The following is a 14,327-nucleotide window of genomic DNA, read 5'->3' on the forward strand; positions in this document are numbered from 1 at the left end:
AGGTCGTGGGTTCGATCCCCGGCTGAGTCAAACCAAAGACTTACACAAATGGTACTAACAGCTGCCTCGCTTGGCGCTCAGCATTTAGAAGTTAGTGTTAGGACTGGTCGGACGGGTGTTATGATAATGTGACTGGTTGGGACATCATGGTACATGTCTGCGGCATGATGCCCCAGTACTAGGCATCACTATAAACTGCCACACTGCAGACATCGTAGCGATATGACTGAAACATTGGTAAAGCTACGTTAAAAATCCAAATCACACACACACACAATTATTCCATGATCCTCAGCACTGATGGGATTCCAAGGACAAGAACGGTGTTAATTGGTTTGTTGATGCAAGTCACTTTGAAGCACTAAAAGCTGTGCAACATTCTCTCAGTTGTGCTTGAGACCGCCTTTAAAGTACTTATATTTTTGGCATGATGTATTGTTCAACATTTTAATTTACCTCTGTTTTACACGTCAGTTGAAACGGTTTTGAATTGTAAGAGCTGCATATTATTGGATTTATCCTCTCATTAATTTCAGCGTCTTCTCTTCATTCATTCTGTACGAATTGTTTGTAATCAATAGTTCCGTTTATAGTTTCTACCGTACAGAAATTTAAAGCGTCGGAAATATTTGAGTATTATACATTTAATATCGAGAACCAAAATCCAGTCACGCGACATTTAATATAAATGTCAGTTCGCTTATAGATTTTAGGTTTGGAGTGATCTATTATACGCTTGTAAACTGGCCTTATGATAACTTCAGTCCATGATTCTTGGATAAGACCTGCCTCAAAGATTAAACTGGAGACAAAGATATGAGCTAATAGATTTGATCTGCTTTTGTTAAATATTTATTATATATACTGTCATCCAAAGCGTGTTTAGCTATGGTATCGGGCTTTAATACATTTAATGAATTTATTTTATATATTATGAACCATTATCATGTGTCACTTTTAAAAAGATGAAATGCACACAAATAGTCTTGGACAAGCCGATTGTTGAGATTCGGTAATCTCAACATATTCAGGAATCACAAAGTGCACATGGCTAAGTTTGATCTTGAATGCAGGTTATTCTCGTATGTGTGTACAGCACTATCAATTGGCGCACGAGAATATCGTACATTGCGTAGGTTATATTTATAAAGAAATAGAACTTGCTAGATTTCCCTTACTGTTTCTATTGGCTTTTAATTTTATAAAAAAGAACGTGTATATCTTGGGTAGTTTAGAAAATAACTTGTAATTCTATTAATGTTGGTGTACATTTGATCAGTGTAACTTGTGTTATAAACATATAGCTTGGTCGAACTTGACAAGTGGACTTATGAAACAACTGCTAGCTTGGTCATTTTCACTTCCTGGACATGAAGGTTAAATTGTCAAAACACTAGCCGATAACACTTGTCTTTTTTATCTTTTATCTATTTTGTAAATTTTGTCTTGCACGTTTAGAAGCTGGTACTGGCTACGCTGGCAATATTCGTTTTCTTCACATTTATAAATGCTAAAATTAGTGTACGTTGGACTAATTCACGCATATTGTTCAAGGAGATGGGGACATCCGTTTTGGCTAGCTGTATACTTATATCATGCAACATGTTTACACGTACAATATTCGGCAACTGAATATATTACTACACAAATATTATTCGATATGCAGTACTGCACAGTCTAAACCGACGCCCAAAGACGGCGTCTGCAAATGATTGTCATGGTAGTTGGAAGACTATGACTTTGGTCAGTAATGAAATCTAAAACCGTTATTATCATACGATTGACCGTAACGTTAATATTTAAGGAAATTACTGTGTATTTGTTGCGGGCTCAGCAAGTCACGCTTACATATTATGAATGAGCTATCCATAAGGAAACGTTTCAAAAGATGAACCTGAGACACTGCGCGCCTCGCTAATGACTAATTTCCTTGTAGGTGTCTACTTTAAAATCCAGCTCTGTTAAGATCTACATTGTTTTCATCCAGTAGTACCTGTGTGGCGACAGAAAGACAATACAAGATTGGTTTAGCTCCAAGCATACTGATGTGTGCAATTTACCCCATCTCAGGTTTCTCCTTGATCATCATCTAAATTGCTAACCTGCAGGAGGAAGATAAGACACATAACATAAACTGATCATGCTTCCTCATTTGGCGGTAGGAATCTTTCTAGTTTGATGAAAAAGGTTTGAAAAAAAATGGGAATTTTTTATACAAGTTGTATTAGAAGAGCTGTATATTTTTCATCCTTTGACGTTTTAAAATCCAATCATATAGTTCCATTTTTTAAAGTCGGGGAATGATAGTGACCCTTGTATGTGCACAAGCTGTGTGTGCAAAACAATGGAACGAATGATCAATTCTGAGCTTGTGTTGTACCTGGAAACTAACAATTTAATAACCCGTTTCCAAAGTGGCTGTTGTCATGGACGGAGCACCAATGATCTTCTGGTTAGACTGGAAACATTTATTCACGACTCATTTATCAAGAAAGAACATTTAGTAGCGGTTTTCTTCGATTTAGAAAGGCCTATGACACGACATGGAAGTATGGGGTACTAAATGACCAGCACGGTCTGCCCTCTTTCATATCCAACTTTAGCACGGTCTGTCCTCTTTCATATCCAACTTTCTCCCAGACAGAGAAAAAGGTACGAGTGGGCTCTGCTCTCTCATATCTGCACGAGCAAGAGATGGGTGTGCCCCAGGGCAGTATTTTATATGTGACGCTTTTCAATATCAAAATCAATAGCATCACCAAGTGTTTGACTCCTGGTGTGGAGTGCTCGCTATATTTTGACGACTTTATATTATGTTATCGATCAAAGCACATGCATACAATTGAAACACAACTACAGCAAAATATAAACAAGATTCAAAACTGGGCTACTACGAACGGCTTCAAATTCTCGAAATAAAAAACGGTATGTACGCATTTGTATCAGTTACTACGACACAACGACGAACCTAAACTCACGCTGGACGGAACACCTATTCCAGTTGTTGAGGAAACAATTTTTTTAGGCATTATCTTTGACAGAAAACTGACTTGTATTCAACACGTAAAGAACTTGAAAGCCAAATGCTTAAAAACACTTGACCTACTTAAAGTAGTAGCACACACTAACTTGGGTGCTGATAGAAAAGTCATCCTTAATTTATATAGAACGTTTATTCGCTCCAAACTGGACTATTGATTGCATTATTTATGGTTCAGCCAGAAAGTCTTATTTGAGAATGCTTGATCCAATTCATCATCAGGGGAAAAGATTCGCTCTGAGAGCATTTAAAACATCCTCGCGTGAAAGCATCCTCTCTGAAGCAAACGAACCACCTTTATCACATCGTAGAGAAATGCTTTCCGCACAGTATGCGCTCAATTTAAAATCAAACCCTCTGAACCCTGCTTTTTCGGCTGATTGTCAACCCAAATACAAAGCCTTATACGAAAATAAACCAAACGGCATACTTTCCGTTGGCATTAGAATATCATCTAGCCTTGACAGTACAAAATTTGATCTTTTTAAAATTCAGAAAATTCCAAACAACCAAGATTCTGAGACAAATCCTTCCAACTTCCACAAGTCTTACCATAAACTCCTCACCGAATTTAAAAACTACACAAGAATTTACACCGACGGATCAAAGGATGAGGAAAAGGCTGCTGCAGCCTTCGTTTGTTTAAATCACACAATCAATCAATCATCGGGTTATGCAGCTAAATATACTGTCTAAAAATCAGAAAATAAATTTAAGAAACCAGCCAAGGGAATAAAAAGAAATTTTGTCGTTATGGTAATAGGATTTGATAAGTATAACTATGCGTTAGATGGGTTCAATGGTCATTTTGAAATGATGACAATAAAATCAAATTGTCACACAATTGAAACTGATGGCATAATACAATCTGGTCTTTGTAATTTCGATGATAATATAAACTGTTCTGATGGCATTAACACATTAGCTTTAGCAGCAGGGAGGGCGAATCCGACATTTTGTTCAATCGTCATTTGGCTTAATTAATACTTTCTGCACTCAGCGGATCCGGTGTCGTCAGCGCCTGGTAAAAAAAAAAACGACGTCGTCGTCGGGGGATCGTCCAATCGTCATTTGGTTTAATTAATACTTTCTGCGCGCTGATCCCAGCGTCGTCAGCGTCCGGTAAAAAAGCGCGACGACCGCGTCGATGTCATCGCCCTCCCTGCTGCTAAGGGGTTATTTACAATGATCTTACAAACAGAGTGATCACTAACTCCTCCTCTTGTAGATCAATTAGGTTATTTGACTGATCGGTAAGTTTAAAATTAATTCTCGTTAAAAACCGATTATGGCATCGCATATAGACCGGATTAATCGGACTCTCAACGATTAAAAATCCCGGAGGGGTTGTTGGTGAAAATGAATAAAGGATATACCCCTGTTGAGCCTGATTTGATTGCTTGGTATTCACCTGGTAACTCCCTTCGATAACATCACACACTAGATTGATTGCTATCACAGACGTAATATTTACGTTGTATGGAGCAATATGCCTACCATCCTCTCCGTTATCGTGTCTGAGGATAGTCGATGGGGCGAGAAAATCATCAAGAGATTTTCTTAGTTCTGGTGCGTTGTATCCTGGAAACTTGAAATCGGGTAAATTGGCTTCTGTGATATTATACTCGGTTAGGAATTTTTGTTTATTATCATCGCTGTTAGCAGATATTGTTTTAACGATTCGTTCATTAATATATTCCATGTCTGATATAAGTTGATTTAACACCTCAACGTGTTTTCGTGCTTTCGTTTTCCGTAGCTGTTCTAGTTGTGATTGGTAATTACGATTAATCTCGGCAAACGCACCAGTGATATCATTTAAACCAACTGTGACCACGGCGGACGATTCAGGAGTTTGCTTATACGGAAAATACCATTGCATGGTATTCCTGTTTTGAAATATAAACCTGCTGGGTAATAACGTGTTTTTTATAATAGACAAATCATCTCGATAAGTGGGATCTATCTCATGATACGATTGCACATTCGTGTGCAAGTCCGCGGGGATTTCATGAGGTGGATTCTTAGGCCATCCTAGTATGGTTCTTATTGAACTGTTATAAATATCAACCATGTACCCCGGTGTGCTTATTTCAATCGTCGACGATAACGTCGGTTCATGAACCGTAATAGCAATTTTTGATTCTTTTCCTGTGATTGATTTTATCCTGCGTTGAAATTCGTTATTGATTTGTTCTATTTGGTATGACCCAGTTGGTATTGTAACCTCCTTCCAGTCTGGGGTCCCATCGGGTTTATTTGTCCATGCAAAAACCAGCGAGTTATTAGGTTGTTGTCCGTTAAATGCATCCGCTCGGATATTAGGCCAACTGTGATATACTCGCAATTTTGCCAGCGCTATTTCCTTCACTGGAACCGATGATGGGAAGTTCACACTGAATTCGGGTTTCGTTGACGTTATTGATATCATACTTGTTTGTACAGGAGTGGTGTTCTCCGCGATAAGTTGAAGTAATTGAAACCCTTCTGGGTTCAGCGACATTATTATTATTCGCTGTTTCTAGTGTTTAATTTCAACACCGAATATTAACAACCTGCTTGTTTTCAGGAGAATGTTTTAAGTCCATTGAAGTGGTTTCCGGCTTCCAGTTGAAAATTTTCGATTTTTGACATCGCGGAGCCATACAACTGGACCATCGTGGAGAATTCAACATCGGATATGAACGAATTATCGATCGACAACGAGATCAACCCGGATAATTTCGAGTACGCGTCGGATACTATTTGATGTTTTACTGTATACTCGTTGAGTTTTTTCTGAGAACACGATGATATCTTTTTAGTGATTGCGTTGGCGACTCCAGCAATTGTTGTCGCCGCGGAGATAGCGATTGGAACAGCGATCGGGGCTATCATGGTCACCGTGGATAAAACGACGCCGGTACCAGCTACTATACCGGACACCGAGTACACGGTCACGTCGATGGCGGTTATTTTTCGGCGGTATTTTTTTATTTTTGCGCGGTATTGTTCGGAAAGCGTTTTCAAGTTCGCGGAGAATTCTTTTGCGGTATCGAATCGATATTGATGTGACGTCGGTGATACCTCTGATTCAATTACCCTGGTGGTCATTTCTATTCTAAAAGAACTATTGTTTTCAATTACCTACTTAAATTGTTGCCACGAATTCCACATACCATGTAATGTTTATCCTAATTAGACTGCTATCAACGGCTCTAATTATAAACCGTTCGGTTGCATCCTTGTCAACGATTGTTGACATTGTATTGTTAAACCCGGATGAACTCGACGATGATATATTAAACTGCATCGCTGAAATCAATGTCAATCGATAAATGCCCTTAACAGTTGCAGTGATATTTACTATATTATGCGTAGGAGTCCAATCGAATGATCCGTGTTGAACCGTGTATACGCTATTGCCGATGCTCCCATGAGGTGTTTTCATTTTTTCGAGTTGCTCTGTCATTCTAGGTAGTCTGTCTTTAATCGCTGTAACATCAGTTTTGATCGTTCCTATTTCCTGTGTATACGCGTCTATATTATTCTTGTTCGCTGTAACCTTAGTAATGAGTGTATTTATTTCCCCTCCATACGCGTCTACATTTTTTTTGTTCGCTGCAACCTTAGTAATGAGTGTATTTATTTCCTGTGTATTCTCGGTTATACTTTTTTTGTTCGCTGCAACCTTAGTAATGAGTGTATTTATTTCCTGTGTATTTTCGGTTATACTTTTTTTGTTCGCTGCAACATCAGTTTTGATCGTTCCTATTTCCCCTCCATACGCGTCTATACTTTTTTTGTTCGCTGCAACATCAGTTTTGACTGTTTCTATTTCCCCTGTATGCGCGTCTATATTCCTTTTGTTCGCTGCAACATCAGTTTTGACTGTTTCTATTTCCCCTGTATGCGCGTCTATATTTCTTTTGTTCGCTGCAACATCAGTTTTGACTGTTTCTATTCTCCATCCATGCGCGTCTATATTATTCTTGTTCGCTACGACATCAGTTTTGATCGTTCCTATTCTCTGTTCATGCACGTCTATACTTTTTTTGTTCGCTACAATATCAGCTTTGATCGTTCCTATTTCCCCTCCATACGCGTCTACATTTTTTTTGTTCGCTGCAACATCAGTTTTGATTGTTCTTATTTCCCCTCCATACGCGTCTACATTTTTTTTGTTCGCTGCAACATCAGTTTTGATTGTTCTTATTTCCTGTGTATGCCCGTCTATACTTTTTTTGTTCGCTGCAACATCAGTTTTGATTGTTCTTATTTCCCCTCCATACGCGTCTATGTTCCCTTTGTTCGCTGCAACATCAGTTTTGATCGTTCCTATTTCCCCTCCATACGCGTCTATATTCCCTTTGTTCGCTGCAACATCAGTTTTGATTGTTCTTATTTCCCCTCCATACGCGTCTATACTTTTTTTGTTCGCTGCAACATCAGTTTTGATCGTTTTTATTTCCTGTCCATACGCGGTGATATCATTTATAGTTGTTGTAATCTCATCCAGCTTGGTATTTTTTTACCAAAGAATTTATCAAAGTTGTCATCGATCCTGTTAACATTTTTTCGTAACGTGTAAAATTGGCCCGACAGCGTTGTAAACTCCGAAATAGTATTTTTTATTGTTGTAATATTTGGTTCGGTTACCGTCGGAGTCCCAAAAAAACTAGCGGTAGTGAGTTGTATATCGGTGACAGATTTTTTCACCTCGGTGACAGATTTATTCACCTGCGCGTCAAGTTCGGTCACCGATCTATCCAACCTTATAAAACCGTCTTGGATTAATGTTATCGTCGATAGATGTTCACCCGGTTTGAGTCGTCCGTCGCCGGTATACAGCGCGATAGCGTTCTCGGCGGCGTCACGCTGTCGTGTTAAAACGTCATCCAGCGACACATTATTGGATTTCAATTTACCCTGGCGGTCTTGAAATACAACTATTTCACCTGGGTCAACACTGGTTAGGTTTAACGTATCGGCGATTTCATCCTCGATTAGTTTTTTTATGTCATCGGTGGCGGGCGTTTCCGTGGATTTTTTCAGCGCCGAAATAGGTCGTCCCCAAATATCAATCATCGTTATTGTAAAAAAAAACGGTGTTTTTAATTAACCCGCCGGGCCTCTACGACCCCACTAGTGTATTCGTTTACAACCACATGAGGTGGTTTTCGCGATGATGAAATCTCCGCGAGTACGTTCAACACCTCACGGCCGCATATCGGTGGGTCACTTAATTGCTGTGTTGGCAGCGTGGAATAAAAAACCGGGGCTGAACACGCCCGGATATACCGCATGAACTCGTTCGGCGGGGCTAACCCGTATGAATCAAAATAGACGATCGCACGCGGATCAATCGCGTATGCAACCCAATGAGTTCCCGCTCCGGAGGACCCATCGAGGTTAATTATGCCGGTTTCAATATTCCTTGGTGCCGCCGGTAATTGATCCCTCATAAAAACACCTCTGAAGTTTTTTATCGCTAGCGCGTCTGCGGCATCTATTAAATCAAAATTAGACATAGGAGTCATTAAACGGTTCCCGGTAGTCTTAGACCCTTCCCCGAGTACCATGAATACGGGGTTCCCGGTAGTCTTAGACCCTTTCCGGCCACGGATCGTTTTTTTTATAGCCTTTCCCGGTTGCCTTCTTCAATGCCATCCCCGCCGCGGTACCAACGGCTCCTAACGCCGCCGCCTTCGCCACTGCTGGGGCCGCCGCGGCAATCAACGCTGGAATCGCAGCTAACAGCGGAAATATCCCACCAGTCTTTTCCATGTTTTTAATCGCTGCGGCCGAAAAATCTATTTGAACACCCTTTTTATTCTTCATCGCATCATTGAAATGTTTTATTTGACGTGTCGTCAACGATATCTTATGATTACCACCTGCTATCTGCGACGGCTTCAGCGTTATTGTGGTCCCGCATTGTTTAGCCGACTTTGATCGTAATTTCTTGACTTGACCATCAGTTAGTGTAACGCCGACAACACTATACGACATTTTATTGTAAACGCGTTTGTGTTTTCAATTACATGTTTTCCACCGGCGCATCAACGATTCTCATTCGTCCACCAACACCTTCTAGCAGCATTGATTTATCGCTGAGAATGACAGCAACCGCTCTATAATCAGCACCACCCGGGGCTATACGAGCTCGGAAGTGTATATCAACGACGGATTGTCTCGTTAAATCAAGATGTTCCAACGAAAAATAATAAATCGGATACAGTTTTTTAAAATCAAGTTGTGATATTTGCAAACCAGTGTCGACGTTTTGATCACGACCTATGTATGACAGCAATCGATGATACACACGTGCGATATGGTTGTCGCCGTAATTAAGCTGTATATCCTCGGATGGTTCCTGTTGTCCGTTTATTCTCAGCGAAACATCCCTGACTCCTAATTGATCAAATATCACATGGCTGCGTTCTTGATTACCCAATCGTTCCCTATTCTGTAGCGCTATGAATATATGACGCGGGGCTGAAACACCCTGTTTTGATGCCAAGTGCCATGTAAATGTATCAGCGACATTATCCTCTTTAGCATCAGTTGTTACCGCTAGCCAACTCAACAACGATTTCCCTCCCTGTTCCATAAATGCTAACAATCGTGCTTCCGTGGTAACTGATGGAGTCAACACCGGCATCCACAATGCTATTTTAGTTAAAACGACTTTACCGTTATCGACGCCAGCAGCACGCCATATTGGATTGTTATCATCGCCCCTTCGCGTTAGCGCGATTGTATGCTTAGCCCTATAGATAACTTTTCTGACATTTCTGCAAAATCCGAATATGTGATGGAGTGGAATCGCGCATGAAAACTGTCGGCGTTGTCCTTGCAACATCCCTACTCGTGTTGCGAATCCCATATTGTAATTATCGTTAATACTTTTTATAATATTGAAATCAGCGCCTGGTCTTGCTCTGCGATCTGGATTGGCTGCTTCAGCCTGTGGGTCAACTGCGTTATCTCTTGCCGTCAGCACGTTAATGTACTGAAGATGATCAGCGTTATTAGTGGTGTCCTTTGCGAACATCATAGATGGGCCCGCCGATCTTGTATAATCATCCGAGTATCTCGCTAACCCAATTATCGTTGTTGCAACATCAACCTCGCGTTCTATTGATTCAATTTCTCGCCCGTCAATAAGATATCTGGCACTCTCAAATAACGCCATGATACCGTTGTTGACGAAACCAACTCGAACACGATTGTCAATTGCGTATGGTGTATTAGTGGCAACATTTGTCACGAGTTCTCCCTCAATTTCGATAAACGCTTCACACGGCAAAAAGTATTTACTGGTATCTTGGACTTGAAGTTCAATTCGTGATCGTAGGTTGGCTTGTGGTGGTTGATAGGAATAAAATTGATAATCACGGACAGAATCATCCCTGCGCACTGGGGCGTCCATATCAAACGCGGGATCAGCGGCTCGCGTAAACATTTTTATTATTTATCATGTTTTCAATTGCAATCCATCAACGTCGTCTTCGTCGTAAATTCTTTGAATTCTGTTTAAGACCACTCCCCGCTATTGCGTTCATGAGCGCGTTGGTTGCCGCATCGGCGGATGGCTGAGTCGCCAGCGACGGAGTCGGCAGCGGCGGAGTCAGCGACGCTAGTTTTTTTTCCACCGCGTTATTTATTACTTTACTGACATTTGCAGGCATCACCGTCGTTGATGGCATCACCGGTGGTTTCTGTTTTCTTTTTCTCACCAACGACATTAGTTTGTCCTTTGCTGCAGAAAACGCCTTTCCGGCAACATCTCCAATAGCACTAATTCCCTTATCACGAATAACATCAATAGCCTTCATTCCTAATTGTTTGGCTAACGGCGCCACTTTTGGAGCCATTCTTGTAAATAACCCCGCAATGGTATTACCGAGACCATCTCCATAGTACGCGCGGTAAACAGGCAATCGCGAGTTTACCACGTAGACGAGTACTGGTTTATCATGGTTGTAGTGTATGATCATCTTTATTATAAAAACACCAGTTTTCCAATTAATCATCCACGAGCTCGTCTATGAGCGTTCGATATGCATTAATGTCCATGATACCGCCTGCAAATAAACGCCTGCAAATATCAGCGGCCTCATTGATTATTTCCGGAGAGTTATTTCCGGCTCGTTTTCCTCCGATTAGTACTTCCAGCCGTGATATATCACTGAGAACACTACCAGGACAAGCGTTTTCAACCACACCGCTGTATCCTTCTCCTTTTTTTTGGTTTTGCACTTTTAACCTTATCGAGGAATGCTTTGTAATTGGGACCACCACGACGTGGTATTTCGTCCTTGTGTATACTTGCTAAATACACCATTCTTGCCCAATCCTTTAACTCCTTTACATTTTCCTCGTAACCGCTATTGATATGCTTCTTATCTCGTATGCTCTTAGCAAAATTTGTGACAGTAAAATTAACTAATTCTTCCTCGCTGCTGAAGCCTCTAATTTTATCTAATGTGTCCTTTTTAAGTACATTACGGTATATATTCTCCCCTTTCTCTTTTTTTTCGGTATTTCTTCCGGTATTTCTTCCATTATTTCTTCTTCTGGTTCTTTCGCAGTAGCACCTAGTTCTTCTTCGTCGGCCATTGTAACATAGGGTTCTTGTGGGTCCGTTATAGCGAGTGGTGGTGGCCTCCGTGTTGTAGCAACCGCTATTTCCGCAGGAGGTGTTTCTAAAGACCTTTTTGTTTGTTCGGTCTGAGCCGCTATCTTTTCAAGTACGCCAAGCAGTGGCGCCTTTTTCTTTCTTTCTTCGTCGGGAATATCCCCGTATATCGCTGTTTTCACATCCTTGGTTGCACTCGTTATTGGAGCAAAGAGTTGTTCACTTCCAACAGTAAAATCAGTTTGTAGTTGCTGCCGCGTTTGAAGTTGTTCTCGGATCCTGTCTCGTAACGGTATGAACTTTTTAAGCGCCGCTAGTCGCTCTCTGGCTAGCCGAGTAGTAAGTGATTCACCTACCATTATTGCAATTGCTCCGCAATTTCTAATTTCCCGCCGAGTGTGGCGGGGGGGATATGTATACCATCGGGGCTCCACGGAGTTTTCGTCTATAATCCTTCTAATGTTTTTGATCTTACTAGAAATCTCCCGGCGTCGTTCATAAACACGTCCGAGTTTTTTCGTATTATTTCAACGGCAGTGAATAGTCCAATGAATGCATTTACGTCATTGTGGTACAGGTTCTCATTAATCGTATGTTGTAATCGTTTTATAAAAAAGTACTCGCGGGCCAGGGTAAAACGCCCCCGTTTCGATTGTTCGTTAATAATCTCATAATCGGATAATATTTTTTCGCTGTTGAGACCATCAGATAATTCAATTCCTTGATTTTTTAATTTTGAAATCTCGGTTAATATATTATTGATGTCTTCGATATTCATATTCTTATAAAACATCTTATTTTTAAATAAAAAAAATTATTTTACAAAATGAACCCCGCGCAGTGTGTTATTTAGTATGAAGTATTACAGACAATTCGTCATGGTGGCCTTGTCACTCGCTGATATTTATATACGAAAATCGAATTCTGTGTCCGGTCCTTTTTGAGATCGCTGTTTGATATATTCGTTCTGCAACAAATCGTACTGAGGCGATACAAATGTCGAAATATTTTCATGCCTCATTCATCGACTGAAATATTTTTTCCTCGTGCGTTGATGTATTAAACGATTTGACACCCTTTGCTTGCTTTGAGCACTTACCAGTTTGGCCTTTTTTAATATTTTCGCTCTGAGAGATAGCTTGCAAATTACACAGTCTGTTATCTCGATAATTAGAATTAATGTGATCAATAACGAGACCATCCTTGATCAATCCGTGGAAGCATTCATAGATAATTCTGTGACAGAGATGGTTTTTCCCTCCAGCATTAAATATCAAATACCCTTGATTATTTTTCCATCCAACTGGTTTTTTTAGTCTACAATTTCTAACAACACCGTCGCGAGATGCCTCGTAATTAACGAGCACAGGATGCTGCTGAAATTCTTGGTTCATTTGTATAATAATACTACTTGTCTAATTCATTATTTGGTTTAATTATAAACCTTTCAATGTAGTCTTGAGGAGTTTTGATGATTTTGTCCTTGACGGAGTCAGCGGTGGGGTCAATGACGGCGTTTTTTATTCGTTTATCGTAATAACGCTTTAACTCTCTGTATCGCTTTCCGCCACAATTGATACACAACTGCGATTTTCCTCTTACACCAACGTGGCAAACCAAGCACGGGAGGGGGCCAAGAGAACCATTACGAACGCTTTGTAAATGATACCCGCAGAATTCACCTCTACATGATTTATTGCACGGGGTTGTCGACCCAATCATCAACCATTTGCAGTGATTCATTATACTATATTCTTTCATTTAAATACTTGTTTTAATTATATGGAGGAGTTCGAGAGATTAGCAGCAATTAAGAAATGGAAAAATATTAGGTTTAATCTCGACAGAGTCCTCAAGGACGCACCAAAAGCGTTAATAAACGATAGAACCCTGTTGAATAAAATACGCGATTGTATCAATGAATTCAAGCGTGATGGTGCATCTCATAGTTGGTCAACATTTCGAATTGATGGCGTTGTTGATGCTACCATGAACGACAACCGCGCAGCAACGATAATATCACAACTTGACGGTAAAAAGTATTTCTTCAGAGTAAAATTCATTGTCCGGGTGGAATCAGGTAATTGGATCATACGTGATAAATTTGAACCAGTTCTCAGCGACAAGAAAACAGTCATTGTTAGCCGCGACTCCAAGCCGGGGCTGTTAACCGGAATTGACAGACCATACTATGAACGAGCGTATCCTGAAACAGCAGTTGTTTATGGAATATACCCGTTAAATAAGAAACCTGATATCGGAAAACTAGCGCCGATGAAACAGTCAACAGGGATAATAAGTGTAGCAGAACGAGTAATAGAGCATTTTACAAATGCATGTCGAGGAAACAAATTGACTGATTTACGACGTAGCAAAATCAACCAGTGGGAGGAGACAGTGCGCGAGCGTGGAGCAACCATCAGCGACATAGCGAGATTAGAAACGTCGTTGAGATTTCCAATAACCGTTACAACGATAACCGGTGAAGTATTATACGAATCGAAGTATAAATCAAATGGAGCCCCAATCAAAATTATTGATCATAACGAACACGCGTGGACGCCCGCGATCACAGTGTTTCCACGGGATAGAACAGTAAAGTATATACCTGAAGAATTTTTGGGAGAAGAATTCTCCCGGGATGGTTTTCTCGCGGAGAGGAAA

This window comes from Sinohyriopsis cumingii, chromosome 6 (assembly GCF_028554795.1).
Source record: "Sinohyriopsis cumingii isolate HCF-2022 chromosome 6, ASM2855479v2, whole genome shotgun sequence".
Taxonomy (NCBI): Eukaryota; Metazoa; Mollusca; class Bivalvia; order Unionida; family Unionidae; genus Sinohyriopsis; species Sinohyriopsis cumingii.